The following is a 14,265-nucleotide window of genomic DNA, read 5'->3' on the forward strand; positions in this document are numbered from 1 at the left end:
TTCTGGCAAAAGTGAAAAGTGCTCGAAGTTTGGCTAATTGCTGTGGATGGATTCCAAAGCTGGGGAAGCTGCAAGTGCATCTGAACCATTTCTTATGTCCAGGATTATTCCTGCAAAATGCATGTTTTCTTTAAACAAAATAGTAGCAGAGACTTCTATTCTGAAAGCAAAGTAAGGCTATGCAGACAAAATATTTTAATATCTCGCCTCTATGCTCAAAATGTTGCATACTTCAAGCATATCCAATGTTTTCTCATTAAGATATTGTTCCTTTCTGGTAGGTGTTCACTAACACACCTACGGTTTTGGGACACTTGATGTAGTTTTTTGGTGTGTTAGTGGATGAGAAATGGACGAGTGTAGGTTCCTGTGGGGTTAGGGGAGTGGGAAGGGAGACTGAAAAAGGTAAAAATGTACTTAAGGGGGTAGGGTGACAAGTGCCACTACGGGGAGTGTAGCAGTTGTATAAGGTAGTGAGGTCATAGTGGATTAGTGAGGCGGGGGGATGGCGTGCAGCACTCTATTCAGGAGATAGACTAGGAGTTCTCCTGTCTAACAGTTCCTGGGTAACTGTTGAGATAAATAATTTGGAACTGTCCAAAGACTTGTTGGGATTATGTTTGGCATGGACTGCGTGGACCGAAGGGTCTTTTTCCATGCTGTCTGATTCTGTGACTCACTGTAGCTGAGTGTCAAAACATTTGCAGAGGATCTTGGGGAGCAGGGACAATTTCCCATCAGCAGTTCCTATTTTTCAGGTGATTCCCATGAAGGTCAGCACATTGAGACTTCCATGGAAGAGCATCTTGAGTCAGGGTGACCCAGAGACCAGAAGGTTTGAGTGATAACAGTCTGGTGTGCTACAATTGTCTGTGCTGATCTTCACTCAGTTTCTGTTTGAGCAATTACAACATGGTTGGGATTTATTTGGGTAAAAATACATCAGCCAAATGAATTCCATTTCAGATGCATTTTCAGATCTAACTTTTAGGTTGCAGTGGAAGAGGAGATTCCCACTGAGAACAGGACTGGGCCTCTGATAACAGCGTCAAGGAGGCAGTCAGCAACTTTAGGAGAAAAAGTATTTGAAAATATCTCCTCCTTCAGTTCTCTATCTGCAACAGTCAGACATAGCTGGACCTATTTAGAGCTCCCTTGGAGATGGGGAGGGCATGAAAATGCCAACATTGAGCCGTTTGCCAATTTCAAAATGCCAGTTTTGATACTGGCAATGAATGGGGTGGTAGGAATTCTGCTCTCAGCATTAGGGGCTGTTAGATTTGAAAAAAATGTTCATTTTAGAGCTTTGAAGGTGAAGGGTAGAATATTTAAAGTGTCAAAGAGGAATTTCAGAGTTTCAGGAAAGTTGTAGGGAGACAAGCACACAATGGGAGTCAGTCCTGGCTGCCCAAGGATATCACTCCAGCCACACCTGAGATTCCCCAGAATGAAGAGGGACTGGGAGTTGGTAAGCTGACACCCTTGATATTGTACGTGTTGCCGAGAGCCAGGGCACTCAAAGTCCAAGATTTAAATGGGATTAGCTTACCATCTCTGACACCAGAAGAACAAGGATGTGAAGGACAATTGGACTGAAAACTGATTAGGAGGAAAGTTCCAGTTTGCTGTGATAGGTATGAATATCTGACTTTGGCTTCTGGTGACCTGATAAGAAACACTTCACAGGAAGAGCAGAATGCTAGGCATCAGGAAAACAAAGCAGAGGAAAAATGTGCAGGAAGGCAATGAAAATGGTTCATCAAAAAACAATGTAACCTGGGGCAACTTAAGGCCAGTGTCACAAATTGCGACTAGTTTTCAACCAGTTGGTAGACATCTATACCCTCATTGCTGAAAAGCCGTCATCTTGCAGCATTGCCTTTCCCTGTGAGTAATTGCTGAGTCACTTTGTGCTTTAATTTACTTCCATCTGCCTCCTTCCAGGGATCAGTAGCATGTTAAAAACAGTTGCATGCCACTGTATCTTGCTAATCATTGATACCTTTCTTCCCTGGAACATTCATTTTCAAGGTGGACATGAACTTGCAGGGACAGAGAGCATTTTGAATTTCACCTCTGTTGCTGAAATCACCCAGTTGCATTGATTCTACCATGTGGCCATTGAAGAACTGAGTTACTCGTGAGTGAGGTCCATCAGCAGGCAGATTTGTCAGTCCTCCCACTCAGCTGCGATCTATCCCGTCCCGCTCTGGTAAAGTGGCACAAATAGCAGATTTCTGCCTCTGAACCTTGAGCAGCTTCAATGATAGCTGCTGCAGGGAGTCTAGATGAGTCACACATTTTGCCTTACCCTCATCTGTCCTTGCCCCCACTCCATCCTATTCAAGGTTTCAACTGTAAACTTTAACCAGTTTTCCACATGAAGTTGATTCAGAATCTCACAAATGCACTGGCTCATATTTCCCACTTCTGTCTTTGAAATTATGCCCATAATTTTGTGGCTAACCAATGATGTTCAGTGTCTGGTTAAACATTGTAATATTGAAGAACTAAATATCGGACACTGAAAATTTAATAGGGATTAGTGAAAATCTATATTTCACAATTACATTATTTTTATAGCAGTTCTACTCTGAAATTGTAGTATTGATTAGCAAATAAAAGATCTTAAAATATCATTGAAATTTGCAATGCAGTAGTACAAAATAAGAACTCCTTATCATGGGATGCAACACAGAGTCGCATGGTTAGCACTGCTGCCTCACAGCACTAGGGACTCTGGTTCAATCCCAGCCTCAGGTGACTGTGTGGGGTTTGCACATTCTCCCCATATCTGCGTGGGTTTCCTCTCACAGTCCAAAGATGTGCAGGTTAGGTGAATTGGCCAGGCCGATAGTGCTCAGGGATATACTGTATAGTTTAGGTGCATGTGTCAGTGGAAATGTAGAGTAATAGAGTAGGGGAATGGGTTTGGGTGGGATAGTCTTCAAAGGTCAGTGTGGACTTGTTGGGGCAAACAGCCTATTTCCACACTCTAGGAATTCTATTAACATATTTCTGTGGCTCTTCTGGTATAGTTATTTCTCATACATAAATGACTGACCTCAGGGGTAAAAAAAACACAAACCCAAGCAGGAGCGATGGTATAGGACAAAATGGGAAAGCTAACCATGTCTCAAAAGCTGATAAGGCTCACTCTTGTACACATTAGTAATGGTGTTTTCAGTGTTTTACTTGAGAGAAATGGTTTCTTTGCTCTCTGCCACCGTGAGACGCTAAACACTGGTTCTTTGCAATAAAATGTGACAATGTTATTTAGATAATGTGGTGTGCTTTTTATTTCTTTATTGCAGAAAAATGGGAACAATTGGTGGTTAGTTGTAGTAACTGCAGAATGTATTAAATGTGACAACTGAAGTTGATAAGAAACACATGTGTGAGGCAGCAGTTTCACTGGTATGTTGACAGAATCCTGCCCGGATGCATGACTGTTCTCATTGGTGACTCATTAAGTATAGCATTCCTGCTACTCTCTGCACTGGACTTAAATGATAAGTCGTCTTTGTGCTAAATAACTCTGAGGGAATCTGTACCATCCATTCAAAGAGATGGAAGGCCTTATTTTGCAGTAACAGTTGTGAGATGCAGCCTGTCTCCTCAGCAGCAGGGCAACTCTAATTCTATATTAGAAACCGATTAGACAAGGTTGCAGCAAAAAAATCCATTTCCCATTACCTGACACAATGTTTTGTTGTTGAAGAATTTTTAATTTCCCCTTCCCCACTCTTTGATCTACAGATTTTAAGGACATTTTTCTTCTGCTATTAAATTTGACATTTTATAAGAAACCCAGGATGTTTCTCACCTGATTCACTCCTTGCTACTTCATATTAATTTCCAAAACAGAAAGCACTTGCACACCATGGTTCTTAGAAAATGTCAAGTGCATTAGTCCTCCATTTATCCAATTTCTGTTTTACCAAGCTGCTGTGGCAACTGATAAGTATTCAGCTGTAAAAATGCATTTCAGGAGGCAGAGTACTGTATACCTGCAGGCAGAAGTTCACAAAAAAGAGCAAAGCTGATAGAAATACAGAAAATGCTCCCATTAATTTAACTGGAAGTTCAGATATTTCATTGATTAGAACCCCAAAATCATTTGTGTGTACCCCTAAATAAAATTAGGCTTAAATGCACAATGACAATTGATTAAATTCAGAAACGCTCTCCGAGAACCCCTCAACATTTATCCAGTGACATTTCTATCATCGCCACATCTTTTAAGCAGTGTAAGTTGCCTCGGAAAGGTGAAGATTACGCTGAACAGGCATTTTTTTTTCCCAGTGAATCCAGTGGCAACAAAGTTAGTGTGAACGCTTAACAGTTCAATTCAACAGTTCAAGTGTTGACTGATGTTTTCATGGTTTACAAGCTGAGATTCTCTCCCTCCTAGATGGTGGGAGTGATGTTCTACAACCAGATAATGGGTGTGGATCATTTGCTTTGAACATACGTGTACATACATGTTGTTGTTTTGAGCAGTTGACTTGGACTCACTAGTAATATTCTCCAGTCTGAGCAAAAAGATTAGGGTCCCAATTCCAAGAACTTCACAAAATCTCAGCTGGGACTGCACTGGAATGAATAAGCTAAGAGCTTATCCGCCATTTCAGGTCAAGGTAAAAGAATCCATGGCATTGTTTTGGAAAAGAGGGGGGGGCCAGTCTTCCAGAGTCCTGATTTGCTAGATTCTTAGCCCTTAATCAATTTGAAGTTGATAATATATGTTTCATAGCTTCTTTTCTGAGGATTTTGTTGTTTCTGTTATTTGCCACATCCCTCCCCCAGTGCAAGTAGTACTCATTCGGCTGTAAAGCACTTAATGATGTCCTTGTGTTATGAGACATGCAAAAGAGATACAAAATTTTTATTTTAGTTTCTTTTGTTTCCTATGGACGTGAGTTCAACTACAACATTTAAAAGGCATTTGGATAAGTACTTGAATAGGAAAGATTTGGAGCGATATGGGCCTGGAGCAGGCAGGTTGAACTAGTTGAGTTTGGGATTATGTTTGCCACAGACGAGTTAGATTGAAGGGTTTGTTGCTGTGCTCTATGACTGTGTGTGAATCCAGCCTGAAACACAGGACTAAATTTAGTTGGTAGGATCAAGGCTCGGCATCACTAAACCGTTGCTGAAGATGTTTTCCAGTGACTTCCTGTGAAGTGGTTTGGTTTCTTGCTCCTTGCTGGTGAGGCAGGGGTTGGGATGTATTGCTGGTAGCTTCTTGGAAGTAGCTACCCTGCGACAGCTGAGGGGGCCAGCAGTGCTTGATCTCCACGGGCCAGCTTGGACGCCAGTGTCTACTGCCCCAATGATCCTCCTGAGGAGGAGTGCAATTCGATCAGGATGATAGGCCAACATCAACCACACTGAAGTTTAATGTTCACCCGGTTGTTTGTGGATACCTTCAATTTGAAGATCTCAAAGTCTCCAACTTCGCTCAGCAATGCCCATTTGCCCTCCTGTCCCTTTGCTTGGAATCCAGCATCATAAATCCACCCACCATCCCACAGGAAGCTGTCTGTGGTAAAATTGCTGAGTCAATCTTGCTGCCGACAGTTGTGGACTCAGCAGATGCTTTTTACCCCATCAGGGTCAATCGAAGTTCAACCCGACTGCACTTGGTTATGAGGCCAGCAGATGGCAAATGTCGTACAATTGAGACAATTGTAAAGTAACTGGAACTTTTTAAGTTAAAAATCACACAACACCAGGTTATAGTCCAACAGGTTTAATTGGAAGCACGCTAGCTTTCGGAGAGACGCTCCTTCATCAGGTGATTGTGATCACCTGATGAAGGAGCATCGCTCCGAAAGCTAGTGTGCTTCCAATTAAACCTGTTGGACTATAACCTGGTGTTGTGTGATTTTTAACTTTGTACACCCCAGTCCAACACCGGCATCTCCAAATCAGGAACTTTTTAAAACAGTTATGCAGCCAACTAATGACAAATAGATACAAGTGAGAGTGCTCACTCTTATTAAACATGCTGTCTGGGATAGGATAATAATTAGAATGATTACTTTTTCTAATTTCTCTGGTACAATAGCAACAGTTAGGAGTAATTTTTTTCAGTGTTGCTGATGAATCTCTATTCAAACTCTGAATTTGGAAAATATCTTGATGTCTGATTTCTGCATACTTTTTTTTGATTGATTGTGATTAAGAACAAGGTGCATTTTAACCAGGGATGAACTTGGCATGGGACAGAATCATCACAGTTCCTGAATGGTGTGGACTGTGGTGAGAAATTTGAGAGTATTATACAAGAGGTCGAATAAGACCTTTTCTTGTTGGGAGTGACAATTCACACTTTTCAACTCTGTTTTGGATGTCGAGACGTGATTCTCGCTAACGAGGAGTGCAAGTCCTATCGATGGGGATTATCACTCCTGATCCTCATTACTTCCTAACCTCACTTTAGTAACATTCACAGTCTCGCGCTATCTCGGATTAAAATCAGATGCCAAGAATTCCTGATGTGCGAGTCATATGGGTACCTGTGTCAACCAAATGGCCATGTCCCAGAGTTGAAGGTGAGAAAACCCTCATTTGAGTCAGAGGGAGTGCTGTTGGTCAAGAGTGCCAGCACAATCAGTTAAGGGCAGCATCTGTGATCAGCCAGGGCCTTAGCTATCCATTTAGGGTGGTCAGGCCAGTCTCTAATGCAATGTCTGATTGCCGTAAGGGGATTGGATCACAGTCAGACCTACTGGTCCAGAGCAAACAGTTGAGATTCATGAATTGTCAGTTGTAGTGCATTGCAACAAGAGATCAGGGACTGGTCAGGGCTGTGTGTTCAGGTTAGGAAAGGTGCAAAGCACAGTCGGTTCTGGGGAATACATTTTTTATGAAGGTATCAGGGGATGGTATTGCAATGGGGCAATTAGGGAACTCAATATTGGGGATTGTAGGCAGCAGCCTGGAATGCCAAGGATATAAGCATGATGAAGTGGGAAAATTCAATGTACAAGGGGTGGTGCGGGCAGATGGGAAGGAGAATGTGGGATACGGGAGGATATGATATGCTGAGTGTGTAGTGCTAAGTGGTCACCACTTTGTGGCCTCTAGGAGTGGGTGACTGTTTGCAGTTTGGTCATGTCAACCATTGTGCTACAGTGACGGGGCTCAGGACAGAAGATAGTTGGAGCCTCAGTTTGAGGTGGTGGGTTGCAATACATTGAGATTCATTAGAGATTGTCTGGCTGTCCAGACAATGCTAGGTAAAAAGAATATGGAGGTTCAGGGATGGGGACCTAATAACTAAGCAGCCTGGTACTCTCGCCCAGAGTAGGTGGAGTCACTCTCAGCTTGATGCCCAAAAATGTAGGCTTCACTTCTATATGAGTCAAGGCCCTTTGCCTCAATATCTCAGCAGTCGAGAGCAGGTTGAAGCGAGTTGCAATCTTACCATGGTATATTTGAACTGAACATTGTGTACAGTGTGTGAAGGGATGGAAATGTTGGTCATAAGCAATGTCAACCACATCTGTAGTCTTTACAGACCGACATCTCTATGCAACAAAACCAGTCAGTGATTTTAAAAGAAACACCTGAGATCACAATGTACACTGTTAAAGTTGTGACCTCGGAGTATCCAGGGGAATGGATCTGTTGCCTTCTCATTCAGAACTATAAGAATCGATGCCATCCATGGGTGATGGGGGTCTGGGTATAGTGCTCAGATAGCACTTAGTCTCCATGCTTTTCCCTTTTTGACTGGTGATGTACTCGACAAAATAAGTTCTAAAGTTAAAATGTCAAGATGAGTCAATACATAATCCTCCTTAATAGAATACTCCACATTCTGCTCTATGGAGGAGTATATTAAGACTTCATTTGTAAGGGGTGTGAATGTTGACTCAGTCCTTGCTAAGGAGCTGTTCTGTTTCTTCTGCTCCCCACACAGGGTCATTGCAAGCATGACTGATGGATCCAGCCACAGCAGTTATGACCATCACTGTGGCTGTGGTGACGCAGAGAAATGGAGAAAGAACCGATGTGCTAGTGAGCCTGGACCTCCAGCAGAACCCAAATGGTCTCCACAAGAAGAACAGAGCTGAAGGGCCTCTCTGGATACATCAGAGGCACTGGAGGGCCATTTCCTCTGGATGAGCAAACACTGTGTCAGTGCAGGCTGAGGATGTCCTGGGACATTGTGACCAATTCATTCCAACAGCTAGAGTGGCTCCTGAAGGAGTTGGTGCACATCCTATCCTAGTAGCTGTCAAACTGACAGCTGCGTTGAACTTGTGTGCATTTGATTCATTCCAGACAGCCACTGGGGACCTCCGTGGGATCTCTCAGTTGTTCACCCACAAATGTATGAAGACCGTAACTGATGACCTTTATTCCAGATCATACCATTTCATCTTGATTTGATGTAGGCGTGTGCAAATTATATGTAAGGACATATCAGCTGTGCTACTGATGTAGCCTGTCAAGCTTTGGTTTATTGTTACTGTGCCAGTGCAATAACAGTGAAGGTCAACTTCAGACAGCCAATGCTTAATGGGATATATGGCTGGAGTTCTAACATTGTACCAATGCCATGGATATCTGTATACTTTGGGATATCCCAGCAACAACATGCAGGAGAATCGAACCAGCATTGGACAAGAGTGGTGCCATAGGGACAGGGTATTTGGTTAATCAGGCAAATTTAAGATAAAAGCATGAAAAAGCCCTAGGCCTTGTAGTGAAACTGAATGGAAATGCCACTTAAGCAAAATAAGATGAGCCCATAGGTTTCTTTAGGAAGGAAAAGACAAGCTCTGTTAAATGTAATCCATTTACATTGAGTCAGACAGAAATAATTTTTTTTAAAAGGAAATTGATCAGAAAGGGGGTCAGAAGCATTAAAATGTGCCAAATGATAGACAAAGGGACAGTCAATCAAATGCTGAAACTACCCAGCAGGAGATAAATCTTTTAGTTGATTGGAAAGAACAAAAACAACTATTTGCATGAATTACTTGCCTTATTTGCATTGTAACCACCTGTTTTTAGAAATGTATCTGAGTAAAACAGTTTAAACAAGTAACTACATTCATATATTCATGCATATTTGATAGATTCAACCATGAAACAATCATAGACCTGACACAGTTTGTGAATTAATTTGGTGATCATTCTCCTTTAACGATATTTAAAATCAAAAGTAAAATCACTAAAGAAACTGTGATGTCTGTAGTAACTGTGACAATTGTATGTAGTACTCTTTTTTTTAAACTGCAGTTTTCCAATCTGTTTAGCCAATATTCAGTACACTACTTTAAATGCCACCTAAACACTGCATTGTGGAACTGAAGGTTGTTGTCACTTGAGCATGATGTCATCACAACAAAGATAATATATTGCCTTGTCTTGAGCTATTTTGTCTCCTCTGATAAAGATAGGCTACCTTTAACATCAATACTGGGTACAAAACAGTGCTGTGTTATAATTCAATTGTTCAAAGTATTTATTACAGCAGGCTACAAAAATCCTATCAGTGATGCAAAGTTCTTTTCGGGAAGCTATTTTAGTGCCAGTGACCTTTCTTTCTAGGAACATTTTAAAGCATGAAATTTGTCCAATGCCTTTGCGTAATACCACTTAACAGTAGTCAAATGATGAAGGGTGTGAAGAATTAAGCAAATCAAAATGTGACAACAAGGGGACACAGAATTAATGGAGTGTTCCAGTAGCTGTCATTTGTGTTTCACAATTGGAAGAATTTTATGAGTTTTGAATAAGGGTCGGCGTGCCTTTTCTCTATAATTTCACACTAATGGCAGATTTAGACTTCATTAGTTGAGCATATGTTATTGGCAGTCATAGCCTTCCTTTTACCAATGTTAGATTTTTGGTAAAGAGAAGAGAAAAATGCAAGTCATGTTCAGACACTGAAGGGAAAGTTTAATATCCATTACCCAACTGCCATTCCTTCCTATGTACTGGTACCTGTGCATGACGGGAGTTCAAATGTATTTGATAAGCTCATTACTTGACCCATTTGGCATACATAGGATCCCAGTGCCATTTTCTAGCTTAGGTGAAGCATCTATTGCACCTGATGATTTATCATCAATACTTAAAGTCTCACATCCTTTTTTTCTGGATGTTTGGGTGCTTGGCCACTGATTTCAAATATTTAAAGCTTAACAAATTAATATAAGGCAATTTAACCCAAGTAGAAGTAACATTTTCTTCAAAGCAAAGTAGTGGCTGGAATATGACTGTCACTTATAAAATCAATTCTGCTTACATCATGAGAAAATGTTTATGTTGTGGATAACTGGGATGCTTCTGCCAGTACAGAATTATTTAATTTGCTGTAATTGTGCAGAATTTATTTGGCACACTGAAAATGTACTCCTATAAATAGTCAAATTAACAATTATGCTGTGACTAGAATGTTATTATACATTTAAAAATGACAAATTCAATTTTTTAAAGTATCTGATCATTTTAATTACTTCCACAGTAATCAAGAAAATCTATTCCAACACCAATATGCTGTTTACAAATACATTCTTGCTAAGCATTGTGTCAGAGGCATTGCCAGAAAGCTGGTAGCAACCAGGGATGTAAATCATCCTTCTATTGAGAGAAAGTGATGTGATTCTCAATTGGAAACTACATTGATATTGATAAACTGCCAGTTCTCTCACTGTTTTAATGTATTTTGAGTGGAAAAAGTTAACGTTGCAAAGTTTAAAAATGGTAACTAAGCTATGCAGTGTTCTGACTTCAACTATCGTTCACTCCCAATCACTCTTGCTCCAAACGGCTTAATCTTACATTTCTGAAATTCCTTTTCTGTTTCCCATTTCTGTATACTAGTATGTTATAAAACAAAGTTTGATGGAATCGTTGCCTTGTTGGTCCAAAGTTGGCTTGGGTTTTCACTTCCTTGATGAAATAAAAGGTTAATCAGGCAAGATCTTCCTCATCTAAAGCCAATGCTGACTGCTGTTTGCTTCCTTGTACACATTAATAGCTCAATATTCATCCAATAGTTGGGATGAGTGAATAGTTAGTGAGATCACTATCAGCATTTATTTTAAATGAGATGAGGGCTCCCTTAAAGTAACTGGGAAACAAGCCTCTTATTTTAGATTCATGTGGTTATCAATACTCACAATTTCATAAACAACCATGCAACACCAATAAATTGTTAAATACACACCATTCGATTGGATTTGACAAAGTGGGGAGGGAATGGAATTCATATTAATGAGTTTAGTTATTAGCCTGGCAATGATTTGTATAAAAACTTAGATCATTTATCCTGTTTTGTCATTTCAGTGAGAGTGTGGCTGATCTGTCACTTGTAACTCCTTTTGTCACATGTTCCTTAATATTGGATAACAGATGTCATAGAGTCATAGAGATGAACAGCACAGAAACAGACCCTTGTGTTAGTAGTATTTAAAATTTAATCTAACAATAGTCAAAAATCTAATGTTAATTGCCTATGAAAAATAGTTATGAACTGTTCTATACCTTGTTTTGGGCATTTTGTTTTGACTACGCTGTTGAAAGGTCTGACTCAAAAATCTAGTTCCTGCTCCTAATCGTAGACACTGTAACTATAGAGTCATAGAGTCAATCAGAAGTAATTTGCTCTTTCTCCTGTATCTGTTGTTATGACCAGATCCAGGGTCATATCTCTGAATCTGTTCGGCTTCCTGACAGGGACTTTAAAGTAAAAAGGGTTCTTTCCTTTGTGAATACCTTTCTCGCAGAGCCAAATTAATTTGTTTTAATAGGAACTCATTTAGTCAGGCTTTCTTGAATTAGGAAAAAGTGAGCTTTTTAGTTACTCCAAGCAAGAAGAAATATTGGTGCAACACAGATTATAAATAAAAGGCGAGTGTAAAATGAATGAGTGGGAGAGCCTTCACCTGCGACACTGGTAACGAGAAAGAACTTGCTGTGATAGTCACAGTTGTAAAAATGATCAAATTTTGGATGGTACATATAAGAGCATTCAGTCCCACTGGTCTGCTCCAGTAAAGATGAAACCACTTCAATTCTTGTCTCTGTATATTCCTACAGAGTAAAACAGAAGTGTCTAGATGATGTTGTTTTCGCTTGGTTTCTCCCAGTTTGAAATTTGCCTAATTGTTTGCATATGTGACATTCTGTGGGCTTCACACAGGACATTGCCAGTCAATTAATTTAAATGCAGTTTTTCTATTGCAAACCACCGTTACAATTGGAAGTATAAAAGTATAAGCATAAAAAAATGTCTAAAGTATTTAGGGTTTGATCTATCTTCATGACATTGTTCCTACTAATATCAAAAACATTTCAAATTTGTGCTTGAGACATACGTTTTGTAGAACCTCAGTGCACAAGGAAGTTGTTTGCCCGTTGTGCTTGTATTAGCTCTCCTTGAAAACACTCTCTTAGTCCCATATCCCCAGCTCTTTCTATAAAACCCCTGGAATTCTTTTCTTTCAAGTATTTATCTAACTTCCTCTCGAAAGTTGCTATTGAATTCGCTATAACCATTCTTTCAGCCATTGCATTCCAGATCATAATGACTCTGTGTGTTGGGGGAGGAAAAAAAATTCTGTTTTCTTTCTGGTTATTTTCCCAAATGTCATAAATCTGTGACTTCTGACCTTCAAATCATTTGAAACAGTTTCTCCCCACTACGTTCTCCAAATAAAGACTACCTGTATTTACATGTTCTTTTTAATATTTTTGAGGCTCGTTCCTCTTTCTCACTCATTCTCAAATTCTTCCCTTATATTCTGGTATTCTTTATTTAATCACACAGATAGGACCCTACAAATTTGAAGGATTGTTGACGTCATTAATTACTGAAACGGAAGGGAGCTGAAACTTGAAGTAGTCTTTTCAACTGGGAATATTCATCCCTCTTTTTTTTTCAAATCTCCATTTTTAAAATTTACCCCACTGTTGACCTAAGTCACAGGTCACAATTTCTCTTTGTACCTTATCTCAAATTGGTCCTTATCTTTCTCAAATCTTCCCAATTCTTCTCTGGTGGTGAAGTTTTTAGATTAGATTAGTTCCCCTACAGTGTGGAAACAGGCCCTTCAGCCTAACCAGTCCACACCGACCCTCCAAAGAGTAACCCACCCAGTCCCATTTCCCTCTGACTAATGCACCTAACACTATTGGCAATTTAACATGGCCAATTCACCTGGCCTGCACATCTTTGGACTCTGTGGGAGGAATCCGAGCACTCGGAGGAAACCTACGCAGACACGGGGAGATAATGCAAACTCCACACAGACGGTCACCCGAGGCTGGAATCGAACCTGGGACCCTGGTGCTGTGAGGCAGCAGTGCTAACCACTGAGCCACGTTTTTATATCAGTATATTCCTTTTCCACTTTGGCAGACACTTTATTAGCCACATTCTCAATTTGATTTTATTGATTAAAAGATTAATGAGCTTTAACAATGAGGGGATAGACTTGACTTGTGTGAGAATGTGTAAGTGTGTGTGTGTGTGTATATCTTTGGCATTTTCTTTTCAGCTTGAAATAATAAAGATGCATTTGAGAACTATTTTCTGTGAGATAGTTGGAAAAGCTTAATTAAAAAAGCAATAATATGAGGAAATCATGAAACACCCTCCTTAACGGCATTGTGGATTTATCTACACCAAATAGACTGCAGCCATTCCAAAAGGCTACACATTACAATCTTCACAAGGGGAAGTAGGACTGAACAATAAAAGGTGGCCCAGTAGGTGAGGTACATGCCCTATGGATGTTTGATTTTTCTTTTTTGAAAAAAGTCTGTAAATGATGATATCAACAGTGATAAATGCAGAAGTTAAAAGACAGGCAAATACTGAAAATGTCCTGTTCTCATTCCATTGCCTAAAGATTTATAATAATTAATTTGTACAAATTAAAATTCATGTTCTGAATTGATCATTACCAATGGAGTATCACATGATAGTGTGCAAATTCATCTATAGACCTGTTTTATGTTACAGAAACTTTGTTAAATTGGAAATGTTATCCATGGTACTGAAAGACCAAAACCTTGATATGAAATCAAATAACCGGGTTCTTTATCCTCACCTTCACTTGCCCACATCCTACAAATCAACTGTTTGTGGAAGAACTTACGATTAATTTGGATTCATTATTTTGTTTGAGGAAACAAACATACTTCGTAGGGTTAGTTTCAGAAGTCAGTAAAAGGATATTTTTTTTCTAATCTATCTGTGCACTGCCTTAGAAAAAAATCTCTAACTGCAAC

At 39.9% G+C, this 14,265-nt stretch overlaps 1 protein-coding gene across 2 annotated transcripts in view; it reads left to right on the top strand.

The window, feature by feature from the left end:
* The window catches only part of LOC140462989 (cadherin-4-like), a 656,453-nt gene that overhangs the window by 101,933 nt on the left and 540,255 nt on the right, over nt 1-14,265 (top strand). The window lies entirely within an intron of this gene.

The sequence above is a fragment of the Chiloscyllium punctatum genome, chromosome 37 (genome assembly GCF_047496795.1).
Source record: "Chiloscyllium punctatum isolate Juve2018m chromosome 37, sChiPun1.3, whole genome shotgun sequence".
In the NCBI taxonomy this organism is placed as follows: domain Eukaryota; kingdom Metazoa; phylum Chordata; class Chondrichthyes; order Orectolobiformes; family Hemiscylliidae; genus Chiloscyllium; species Chiloscyllium punctatum.